This window comes from Staurois parvus, unplaced genomic scaffold (assembly GCF_062004578.1).
Source record: "Staurois parvus isolate SC_StPar_1 unplaced genomic scaffold, SC_StPar_1.0 ptg000719l, whole genome shotgun sequence".
NCBI classification, from domain to species: Eukaryota; Metazoa; Chordata; class Amphibia; order Anura; family Ranidae; genus Staurois; species Staurois parvus.
The window spans coordinates 5195897-5208991 of NW_028318515.1; the positions used below are offsets into that span (position 1 = coordinate 5195897).

Here is a 13095-nt window from a genome sequence, read left to right on the forward strand (position 1 = left end):
CCTGAGTAACAATTCTCTGGCACTCAGTAACAATTCTGTCTGTCCCTGAGTAACAATTCTCTGGCACTCAGTAACAATTCTGTCTGTCCCTGAGTATGAATTCTGTGGCCCTGAGTAACAATTCTGTGTCTGCGCGAGTAACAATTCTGTGTCTGTGCAAGTAACAATTTTGTGTCTGTGCGAGTAACAATTCTCTGGCACTCAGTAACAATTCTGTCTGTCCCTGAGTAACAATTCTCTGGCACTCAGTAACAATTCTGTCTGTCCCTGAGTAACAATTCTCTGGCACTCAGTAACAATTCTGTCTGTCCCTGAGTAACAATTCTCTGGCACTCAGTAACAATTCTGTCTGTCCCTGAGTAACAATTCTCTGGCACTCAGTAACAATTCTGTCTGTCCCTGAGTAACAATTCTCTGGCACTCAGTAACAATTCTGTCTGTCCCTGAGTAACAATTCTGTCTGTCCCTGAGAATGAATTCTGTGGCCCTGAGTAAGAATTCTCTGGCACTCAGTAACAATTCTGTCTGTCCCTGAGTAACAATTCTCTGGCACTCAGTAACAATTCTGTCTGTCCCTGAGTAAAAATTCTGTGGCCCTAATAACGTTTCTGTGGCCCTAAGTAACAATTCTCTGGCACTGAGTAACAATTCTGTCTGTCCCTGAGTATGAATTCTGTGGCCCTAACTAGCGTTTCTTTGTCCCTAAATAACGATTCTGTGGCCCTCATTAACAAGTCTGTGTCCCTGAGTAATGGTTCTCTGTCCCTAAGTAACTTCTCTCTGTCCCCAATTCTCGTTTCTGTGGCCCTAACTCTGTCCCTGTCCCTAGTACAGAGCGGTCTGCCTCTGTTCAATGACTGCAGGCAAATGAAGATTTCCAAAATGGCCGCTATATATACCTCGACCATTACACAGTGCTGGCTGGCTGGCTGCTGATTGGCTGATGCGATCACATGTCGTTGAGGAATGCATTATGGGGCAGCGCGCCTTGTCTGCGCGCCTTCCCCGACATCCCCGCTCCGTCGCCGCACATGTCAGCCGCCATTTTCGGAAAAATTTCGATTCGCGCGTCCGAATTAGGCTGTTTTTCGGATTCGGCACGAATCGAAATTTTTCCGATATTCGACTCGAATTCCACTTCGGATACTTCGATTCGCTCATCTCTAGAGGCTAGTACAAAACAAATTTTGGTACAGTTTAAAAAAAAAAAATCGAGGTGTATATTTATCTAATTTAATTTTTGACTAATGTTTGCTCTAGATTTACATAAACATTCTTTGGTAAACATTAATCATACTATAAACCAAATTTGTGATACTTGTCCCAAGATCCTTCTAAGATTCACCCAGAGAAAAAAAAACATTCTCTTACATCTGACAACATCTGTTCTTCAATAGAGAAAGATCTTACTATAACAGTCACTGTATGTAAGAAAAAGGTGAATGTTATCTTCCTTGCACAATCATTTTTTTAAATTAAAACTTAGCTACCCTGAGATGTCAAATTATTGAATTATTGCAAATAATTTAATCATTACACAAAAAATGCAATGATTGTAACAGGGGCGGACTGACCATTTGGAAACTCGGGCACTGCCCGAGGGCCCGGGGTCAGTAGGGGGCCCCATGAGATGCCCCTGGTACCTTTATCATAGGCTTTTTTGAGTTTGGGCAAGGACAAAGGGGCCTCATGATCCCCTATTGCCCAGGGGCCCCATGAGTTGTCAGTCCGCCCCTGGATTGTAATATTCTTTCAAGCAAGAAAATCCATACTGCGCAATTTATTTTTATTACAGGTACTTATATAGTGCTGTCACTTTACACAGCACTTTACATATATACTATATGTATTGTAAATTCAGTCCCTAACCCTTAAGAAGCTTACAATCTAAGGTCCTTAACTCACACATACATACACATACTAGGGCCAATTTAGACAAGAGACAATTAACCTACCAGCATGAATTTGGAGTGTGGGAGGAAACCAGAGTACCCACAGGAAAACCACAGGGAGAACATGCAAACTTCAGGTAGGTAGTGCCGTGGTTCGGATTCGAACCGACAACCCTAGTACCACCAGGATGCGCTAGCTATTTAGCAGAAAAAACAAAAGAAAAAGAGTGCAACCTATGTATAATCTAACGGTACCTAAAAACATCAATATGAAGCAAAACACTTGTATATAAATACCATACAGATGGAACCCAATAGGGTTATAGAGATGAGAAAATTAAATAATTAGGGGATGTTCTGTCAAACAATCACTGACAGGTGTGAGGCCAACCATATTGTTGTAGTCCTGCTCACTTATGGCAGCCTTTCACTGGATTGAAACTTGGGCCCAGAAGGATACATGTAAGAAAACAGAGGAGAAAGGCACCCCTAAGTGTAAACTGTAAAAACTTGATTTATTGCACATGAAGGACGGCAACTTATAGGAGGGTAGATAAAAAAGGCACTTCAATATCCATCAATGGGGTTTTAGCCTCGGTGAACAGAATTGTGTGCAATCCAGGATGATGATCTGTCAGAGTCAGACATGAGCGGCCGGCAAGATAGAGGAGGTCTGGCATCGAGGCTTGGAACGCACCGTGGAACACAGCGTGTGCATGATGACTTCACCAGGCTTCGTAGCGACACATTTCCTGAGCATGCGCTGTGAGATGGCAGTCCTACTGAGCTTCTCTCAAGTTTCTCTGCAAACTTAGTGTATGACCCTACTTCAATGCCAGAGAGCTACAGTCGCAAAGACAAGGTGCTTGCACTTGGAGTGTAAATACAGTGGGGATCGAAATTTGGGCACCCCAGCTAAAAATTTGTATTAATGTGCATAAAGAAGCCAAGGAAAGATGGAAAAATCTCCAAAAGGCATCAACTTACAGATTAGACATTCTTATAATATGTCAACAAAAGTTAGATTTTATTTCCATCATTTACACTTTCAAAATAAGAGAAAACGAAAAAATGGCGTCTGCAAAAGTTTGGGCACCCTGCAGAATTTATAGCATGCACTGCCCCCTTTGCAAAGCTGAGACCTGCCAGTGTCATGGATTGTTCTCAATCATCGTCTGGGAAGACCAGGTGATGTCAATCTCAAAGGTTTTAAATGCCCAGACTCATCTGACCTTGCCCCAACAATCAGCACCATGGGTTCTTCTAAGCAGTTGTCTAGAAAACTGAAACTGAAAATAGTTGACGCTCACAAACCTGGAGAAGGCTATAAGAAGATAGCAAAGCGTTTTCAGATGTCAATATCCTCTGTTTGGAATGTAATTAAGAAATGACAGTCATCAGGAACAGTGGAAGTTAAAGCAAGATCTGGAAGACCAAGAAAAATATCAGACAGAACAGCTCGCAGGATTGTGAGAAAAACAATTCAAAACCCACGTTTGACTGAACGATCCCTCCAGAAAGATCTGGCAGACACTGGAGTTGTGGTACATTATTCCACTATAAAGAGATACTTGTACAAATATGGTCTTCATGGAAGAGTCATCAGAAGAAAACCTCTTCTACGTCCTCACCACAAAAATCATCGTTTGAACTTTGCAAATGAACATATAGACAAGCCTGATGCATTTTGGAAACAAGTTCTGTGGACCGATGAGGTTAAAATGGAACTTTTTGGCCGGAATGAGCAAAGGTACGTTTGGAGAAGAAGGGGCACAGAATTTAATGAAAATAACTTCTGTCCAACTGTTAAGCATGGGGTTGGATCAATCATGCTTTGGGGTTGTGTTGTAGCCAGTGGCACAGGGAACATCTCACGAGTAGAAGGAAAAATGGATTCAATAAAATTTTATTAAAAAATTAAATGGATAATGATCCTAAACACACCTCGAAATCCACGGGGGATTACATCAAAAGGCGTAAACTGAAGGTTTTGCCATGGCCTTCACAATCTCCTGACCTCAACATAATTGAAAATCTATGGATAGACCTTAAAAGAGCAGTGTGTGATAGACAGCCAAGAAATCTCAAAGAACTGGAAGACTTTTGTAAGGAAGAATGGGCAAAGATGCCTCAAACAAGAATTGAAAGACTCTTGGCTGGCTACAAAAAGTGTTTACAAGCTGTGATACTTGCCAAAGGGGGCAGTACAAGATATTAACTCTGCAGGGTGCCCAAACTTTTGCAGACGCCATTTTTTGTTTTCTGTTATTTTGAAAGTGTAAATGATGGAAATAAAATCTAACTTTTGTTGACATATTCTAAGAATGTCTAATCTGTAATTCGATGCCTTTTGGAGATTTTTCCATCTTTCCTTGGCTTCTTTATGCACATTAATACAAATTTTTAGCTGGGGTGCCCAAACTTTCGATCCCCACTGTATAGGTAAAATCAAAAATGTTCTCTGTAACATAGTTTATTTATCTGCGGTATAATCCTGCCTGTAGATCCATTATTTTTTTCACTTCTTGTAATAGGGTGGCAATAATGTTCATTTTGCAGTAACAGGGTAGTCTTAGGATGAAGTTTTATTAAAAGAGAAATGCGGGATTAAAAAAAAAATACTCACATGTGTTGTTGCAGCATGCTTTAAGACTGAATAAGGGATCACAGATCGCTCAGTTCTCGGACTTTACCGAGCAGAGAGCAGTGACTGTCAGTCACTGCTCTCTGATATGCTGCTCCAGCACTCACTAGAGTGCTGGACTCTATTAAAATATCAAAAATTTAAGCTAAAAACATTACAGCACGAGAGCACAAACAGGTAGGAAGGTTGATGCGTTCCACACACAAGGAGCTTAGTCATAGCAAGGAGCAGCTGACAAAATCAAAATGAAATACCTACATCTTTGATCAAATGCAAATCAGGTATGTCAGTTGTCCATAACTTAATACTAAACATAGAAAAATTTCACAAAGAAAAAAATGTAAACGAAAATAAAAAAAAATAAAAATAAAGTTGCAAAAGCAGCATAATTGACAGAAATAAAAAAAATCAACAAAAAAGTATACAAATTATCAAAACAAATACATAGAAAAAGAAAAATGAAAGTTATCAAAATAAATAAAAAAAATACCAATAAAACCAATAATGACAAAAAACACATCTCCCCCTTCTCTACCACCTGAATGGTTAGGAAACTTATTAAAATGTCAGACCACATGTTAGACCACATATTGATATTATAAAGATGATTGTGCAAACGATCTCCTAAATGTCTGGTGGTCCTTCCCACATATTGGACACAGCAAATCCTGTAAGTTTTCGAGTAAATGTGTATTAAAAAAAAAGCATTAATCCTCAGACTTTTACCGTTAGCCGTGGAACTTACAGTATCACTGTCCAATACTGTATGTGGGAGAAACAAGGGCAATTAACAACCTAATCTAGAGTGGGTGACTGGGGACAAAGAAAAGGCAAGTTTATTAAATACCTTCTTCAGCTCTGTGTATAGAAAGGAGCATGGGGGAGCTCTTGTCCATAATGGGCACGGTATTGACACAGCTCCAGATGATCCACATTGGCTCACAATTGGTATGATCCAAAAATATTTAGACAGAATAAAGCACCTGGGCCGGATGGCATACACTCACGGGTCCTTAAAGAATTGAGCTCTGTCATTTTAAAGCCATTGTTTCTAATTTTTAGGGACTCTTTAATGACTGGTATATTACCACTGGATTGGTGTAAAGGCCAATGTGGTGCCAATATTTAAAATGTCTGTCTTCAAAATCTGTACCAAGTAATTATAGACCTGTTAGTTTAACTTCTATAGTTTGGAAGATACTGGAGAGTTTAATAAAAGACCACATAGATGAGTTCTTGCTGGAAAAAAAACATTTTAAACAACCGACAGCATAGATTCATGAAAGACAGAAGTTGTCAAACAAATCTGATTTATTTTTATGAGGAGGTGAGCAAAACCTTGGACAGAGGGGTGGTGGTGGACGTGGTATACTTGGATTTTGCAAAATTGTTTGACACAGTTCCCCACACATGTGAAAGGTAAGGTCTACAGGCTTGGAAAAATCCATATGTAAATGGATAGAAAACTGGCTAAAAGATAGTATTCAAAGAGTAGTGGTTAATGATTCATACTCTGAATGGTCTAGGGTTGTCAGTGGTGTACCCCAAGGTTCAGTGTTGGGACCCTTACTTTTTAATATATTTATAAACGATATAGGGTCTGGGATTAAAAATACCATTTCAGTCTTTGCAGATGACACCAAGTTGTGCAGTGGTATAATGTCCTAACAGAATGTCTTCAACTTACAAGTCAACCTCAATGCACTGTTTAATTGGGCAACTATGTGGCAAATGAGGTTTAATGTTGATAAATTTAAGGTAATGCACTTGGGGGCTAAGCATATGCATGCATCATACATACTGGGGGGGTACAATTGGGGGAATCAATGGTGGAGAAGGATCTGGGGGTTCTGGTAGATCACAAGCTTAATAATGGCATGCAATGCTAAGCTTCGGTTTCTAACGCAAGAAAAATCCTCTCTTGTATTAAAAGTGGTATAGACTCCAGAGAGAGATATATCATATTACCCCTGTACAAATCATTAGTAAGACCTCATCTTGAATATGCAGTTCAGTTTTGGGCACCAATTCACAAAAAGAACATTGGGGAACTGGAGAAAGTACAGAGAAGGGCAACCAAACAGATAAGAGGCATGGAGGAGCTCAGCTATGAGGAAAGATTAGAGGAACTGAATTTATTCTCTCTTGAGAAGAGGAGATTAAGGGGGCACTCTTTACGTCTGGAGGAAAAGAAATTTAATCTCCAAACACAGAAAGGTTTCTTCACAGTGAGAGCTGTGAAAATGTGGAATAGACTCCCTTCAAGAGTTGGTTCTGGCCAGCTCAGTGTATTGCTTTAAAAAAGGCCTGGATTCTTTCCTAAATACACAGAATATAACTGGTTACTAACATTTATAGATAAAGTTGATCCAGGGAATATCCGATTGCCTCTTGGGGGATCAGGGAGGATTTTTTTTCCTTGCAGGAGCAAATTGGATTGTGCTTTGCTGGGTTTTTTTGCCTTCCTCTGGATCAACTGTGGGTATAGGATTATAACTTTTGTTTTTTTTAATGGTTGAACTGGATGGACTATTGTCTTTTTCCAGCTAGACTAACTATGTAACTATGTAACTTCATATTTGTAGTTGCCCTTAAATTGCAGCCAGGTAAAAGCTTGTGAGTGCAGAGAATTGAAGAAGGATGGGGACAGGAACTTGCCCAGTGTAGGTTCTCTCCTTGAAACAATAATAATACTATCTTTAAGCAATGTAGCACATGTTTGATCATTGAAGAGCAAAGGCAAATACCTGTCCACAATCCTTCTAATTTGTCAAAAACTCCAGGCTCTATGGTGTACAAAGGGTTAACCAGTAAGCCTTAAGTAACTGCCTAGGCCTCTTATTATTCAATAAACTATCTCTCCTCTTGGCCTTGGCTATGGTATAAGCCCAATCTAACATCCATCTAGGATAGCCTCTGTCCTCAAAGCATTGATACAAAGCACCAGCCTCCTGTTCAAACTGTAGGTCATTGCAAATGCACCTAACATGGAGAAACTGGCCCACCAGGATGCTCTTAATAGTGTATTTTGGGTGATCTGATCAGGCCTGTAATAGTAATTACCCGACAAGGGTTTTCTATACAATCCTGAATGAACTCCATTGCCCACACCTTCAAAACAAACATCCAAAGAGCAGATCACAGAGCTTGCTGTGGATTTTTGTGGTTTTTTTTTGTGTTTTCCAGCCAATTGATTGTACATATTTGCATCTCAGAGGTGAGCCAGGCACCTCTATTTGTGGATTGCATATGGGGCTAAGTGTTCTACCCTGAAGTGTGTCACTGTTTATATGGACTGGGACACTGGAATGTGGAGGTTGTGGGAGTGGTTGGCACAGGCTCTCAACAGAGAGCCATCTACTGGTTAGGAATTTTGGGTGAATTGCATCATTATTGTTGGGATCTCTGCAGACCCTGGACCTAGGGATGGGACAAGGGGTGGGCAAAAGGGACAGGAGCCGTGGGTGCAGTAATTTACCTGAGGGGGGCACAGGTTTAGGGCAGACTAGGTCAAGCTACATACAGTCACACAGACACAATCAGGCTAATCACGATTGAAGATGCAGAGTCAGCCCAGTGCAAAGATCACACACTGCCACTGCTACCCAGCCAGATCACACTGTGTACACAGTATACACAGTGCTTGTACTGCTACAGTAGTGTGCCGAGTGCACTCCTGCATCCTGCACTAGTCTAATCTGTCAGGCGGAATGATCTCCACCTGACAGATCATTTCTAGTTCTGGCCCCTGCTTCTGAGGTACACATCATTCAGAGGGCAGAAGAGGAGGACAGAGTGGTGCCAGTGCTGCAATGGAGCAGGCATGCAATTAAGAACTATAAAAGCATCAAGTACTTGCTGGCAGGTTCTCCTAAATCTACTTTTTGATATATTGCCTTTAATCTTGTATTAAGTTTTTCCAGTGAAGTGATTAACGCTTTGGGGAATGGGAAGGGGGGTGATGACCGAGTTAATTAAGAATGCCAATTGTAATATCCAGCACAAAATGATTTTTAATTAATCCTTTTGTGCTGCATTAGTGGCACCAGTGTCAGAGTTAATTAACCCCTTTATGCTACAACACGAAGGGGTTTATAAATGCTGCCAGTGGCCACTAATGCAGCACAGGGATTACTTAATACTGACAATGACCACCAATGGGGAGGGATGTTTGAAATTGCACTACTTTTGACCATCAGTGCAGCATTAAAGAAGTATGGCCAAAGCTTTTTTGTCTATACTTTTATGAATCACTGGAGTGCAGTTCAATCTGTACTCCTGTGACTCATTTTTAGGTGTCAAAGACCGCTGTCAGCTGATGTCACAGACCTGGCCCAGGCTGGGGAAAGATACTGACTTTACAGTTGGGATCCACCCAGAAGCCTAAACCAACAGCTTCAGCTTCAATAGGTTCAGCTTCTCAGAGATCCGCTAAGAGCTAGAGCCAGCCAGCCAACCACCCCCTCCCCTCCTCCACAGCCTAGCACTACAGTGAGCACTGGAGGGGCAGAGCAGAGAGCTGGAGAGTGACAGTCATGGCTCTCTGCTCAGAGCAGAGTGGAAGACTGAGTGATCAGTGGCATTTGATCATTCAATTCTCATTGCAGAGCTGGCGGAGGAAAGATGCAGCATTCACCTAGATAAGTATAATTTTTTAAAGTAGAATTTCAGCTTAAACCTTACTAGCCTTAAAAATGCCCCCTCCCACCTCCAAGCATCTTTGCTGACTATCCTATCTTCAAGCCACTGCAGTCCAGTCCTGTGATCTCCTCTGTGTGAGCCAGCAGTGTGTTTAGGAATGGGGGGGTGCCAACAAGGACATAGGAACTAGAGATGAGCGAATCGAACTTGGCGAAGTGGAATTCGTTTCGAATATTAGGAAAAATTCGATTCGCATCGAATCCGAATTTTAGCCAACTTCGGATGCACGAATCGAATTTTCCCCGATCAGCCGGCAAAAGTGTCACTGCAGAGAGCTCCGCTATTTCTGACAGTTCTCTGACAGTTCTGACAGTTCATTTACAGCGGTTGAAACATTGTATCTATTTGTTTCCATTTAGGATACAGATGTTTTTATTCGGAAATAAATAGATACAATGTTTCAACCGCTGTAAATGAACTGTCAGAACTGTCAGAGAACTGTCAGAAATAGCGGAGCTCTCTGCAGATACACTTTTTGCTGTACTGGAATTCTTCTTCTTTTCATTCTTCTTCTTCTTTTCATTCTTCTTCTTCTTCTTCTTCTTTTCATTCTTCTTTTCATTCTTCTTCTTTTCATTCTTCTTCTTTTCATTCTTCTTTTCATTCTTCTTCTTCTTCTTTTCATTCTTCTTTTCATTCTTCTTCTTCTTCTTTTCATTCTTCTTTTCATTCTTCTTCTTCTTCTTTTCATTCTTCTTCTTCTTCTTTTCATTCTTCTTCTTTTCATTCTTCTTCTTTTCATTCTTCTTTTCATTCTTCTCATTCTTTTAATTCTTCTTTTCATTCTTCTTCTCATTCTTCTTTTCATTCTTCTTCTTCTTCTTTTCATTCTTCTTCTTATTCTTTTCATTCTTCTTCTTCTTTTCATTCTTCTTTTCATTCTTCTTCTTCTTCTTTTCATTCTTCTTCTTCTTCTTTTCATTCTTCTTCTTCTTTTCATTCTTCTTCTTTTCATTCTTCTTTTCATTCTTCTTCTTCTTCTTTTCATTCTTCTTCTTTTCATTCTTCTTCTTTTCATTCTTCTTCTTTTCATTCTTCTTCTTCTTTTCATTCTTCTTCTTCTTCTTTTCATTCTTCTTTTCATTCTTCTTCTTCTTCTTTTCATTCTTCTTCTTCTTCTTTTCATTCTTCTTTTCGTTCTTCTTCTTCTTCTTTTCATTCTTCTTCTTCTTTTAATTCTTCTTCTTCTTTTCATTCTTCTTCTTCTTTTCATTCTTCTTTTCATTCTTCTTCTTCTTCTTTTCATTCTTCTTCTTCTTTTCATTCTTCTTCTTCTTCTTCTTTTCATTCTTCTTCTTCTTTTCATTCTTCTTTTCATTCTTCTTCTTCTTCTTTTCATTCTTCTTCTTCTTCTTTTCATTCTTCTTTTCATTCTTCTTCTTCTTCTTTTCATTCTTCTTCTTCTTCTTTTCATTCTTCTTTTCATTCTTCTCATTCTTCTTTTAATTCTTCTTTTCATTCTTCTTCTCATTCTTCTTTTCATTCTTCTTCTTCTTCTTTTCATTCTTCTTCTTTTCATTCTTCTTCTTCTTCTTTTCATTCTTCTTTTCATTCTTCTTCTTTTCATTCTTCTTCTTCTTCTTTTCATTCTTCTTTTCATTCTTCTTCTTTTCATTCTTCTTCTTCTTCTTTTCATTCTTCTTTTCATTCTTCTTCTTCTTCTTTTCATTCTTCTTTTCATTCTTCTTCTTCCTCTTCTTTTCATTCTTCTTCTTCTTCTTTTCATTCTTCTTCTTCTTCTTTTCATTCTTCTTTTCATTCTTCTTCTTCTTCTTTTCATTCTTCTTCTTCTTCTTTTCATTCTTCTTTTCATTCTTCTTCTTCTTCTTTTCATTCTTCTTTTCATTCTTCTTCTTCTTCTTTTCATTCTTCTTCTTCTTCTTTTCATTCTTCTTTTCATTCTTCTTCTTCTTCTTTTCATTCTTCTTCTTCTTCTTTTCATTCTTCTTTTCATTCTTCTTCTTCTTCTTTTCATTCTTCTTCTTCTTCTTTTCATTCTTCTTTTCATTCTTCTTCTTCTTCTTTTCATTCTTCTTCTTCTTCTTTTCATTCTTCTTTTCATTCTTCTTCTTCTTCTTCTTCGTCGTGCCCCGTGACTGCCCAAATGAGTGAAGTGTGCGGTGATTCTAAGATCGACGGCACTCATCTGCATGTCATACTGACTGACAGTATTATTTCTCTTCCCCAGCAGACTCCAAGGGCATTTAAATTAAAGGTACAGTGTTCTGCACTAATATAAAGCTCTCTGAAGCCTAGAAACCCTTTAAATAAGTTAAATTCGCGGCGAATAAATTCGCATCGAATCGAATTTCTCCCGCAAATTCGGCGAATCAGCCGAATCGAATTTTTGAATAATTCGCTCATCTCTAATAGGAACCTATGGGTGATGTCACCACTCCAGGCTTTACCAATTGTTGTCAAGTGCTCTCTCCTCCCCTACAGAAGCTGCAGGTTGACACAGTTGATCATGTGAACAGACCAAAGCAGTCTGAAAATAGGTCATTGTCAATATTCCCATTGCACAAGTTCCTGGCTTCTAAAGTAATAGGTGCTGTAACAACAACTAGCTGGAAACTGGAACATGCACAGAACAGCGTAAATATTTGCTAGCACACCATGGATCTTTAAACAAAGTCTGAACATTTTTTTATTAAAAAAAGATCACATCACAGCAAAGAAGTGCAATGTTTCTGAGCCACAAGGTCCTGAGCGGCTTTGAAATATTGCAATTTTTGTGACGTGATCTTTCCATGGTTTGCCGGCAAACATTTACACTGTTCTGATAATAAGTAAGTAAATCAATTTTTTTGCACAGGTTAGTCAGCATAGGTGTTGGGATGGATGGGTATTTTTAAGGCTGGTTAGGTTTAAGCTGAAATTTCACTTTAACTGGGGTTTCATTAACACCAGTGACCACCTACACCGGGGGGGTTATTATTGCTGATATTGACACAATTGTTGGGGATTATTATTGCAGAAACTGGAACCAGTGCTGGGGTTATTATTGCATAAACTGACACCAGTGCTGGGGGTTATTATCTCTGCTATTAACAACAAGGCTGGGATTATTGCAGTTTTTACTGGGGATTAATATTGCAAAAACTGGCACTGATGCTGGCGATTTTGGGTAAAAAAAATGACAAGCTGGGTGCCAAATGTGCTAGGTATGCCACTGATGGGGAGTGTGATCTGTAGTGAGGAAGGGGTGTGGGTTCAAAGGTGAAAGAAGAGCACTGTACTGGGTGTGGGGGAGCTTTGTACCGGTATTGCTAACAGTGACACCAGTTTTTTCATTTGCTTTATATTTGTGCACCAATTTTAAACTTTTCACTGGTACTTTTTTATTGCATGCCACAAACATGCAAACATTTGGGAGCTTTTCACTAATGGCACCATACTCTTTTCCACCCAAGGGTGGGGGGGGGGGCACAATTTACCATCCTCGCCCTGGGCTACAGTTGACCTTGTTCCGGCACTGCCTGGACCAGCTCTGTGGCATCAGCTGACAGTGGTCTTTAGTATACTTTCAGGTGAATCTAGGTCACAGGAGCGCAGAACTGAGGGCACTCCTGTGGCCCACAGGAGAAGTATGGAGAAAAGAGCTTTGGGCATACTTTTCCTTTAAGGCTAAACATTAGGCACATATAAAAAGCCAAGTTATTGCACCTTTATAATTATTATTACTGAAAACATTAACTGACTGCTGAAGACACCCCCAGTAAGCACTACAAACTATGGATTGGCTGTGAGCAGGGGCAGACTGACCATTTGGGCACTCGGGCTCTGCCCAAGGGCCCTGGGTCTGTAGGGGGCCCCATGAGATGCCCTTGGTACCTTTCATAGACTTTTTTGGGTGTG

General features: G+C 39.8%; 1 protein-coding gene across 2 annotated transcripts in view; it reads left to right on the forward strand.

Annotated features, from left to right (window-relative positions):
• TMEM132B (transmembrane protein 132B) overlaps positions 1 to 13095 on the forward strand; it is a 797578-nt gene that overhangs the window by 747900 nt on the left and 36583 nt on the right. The window lies entirely within an intron of this gene.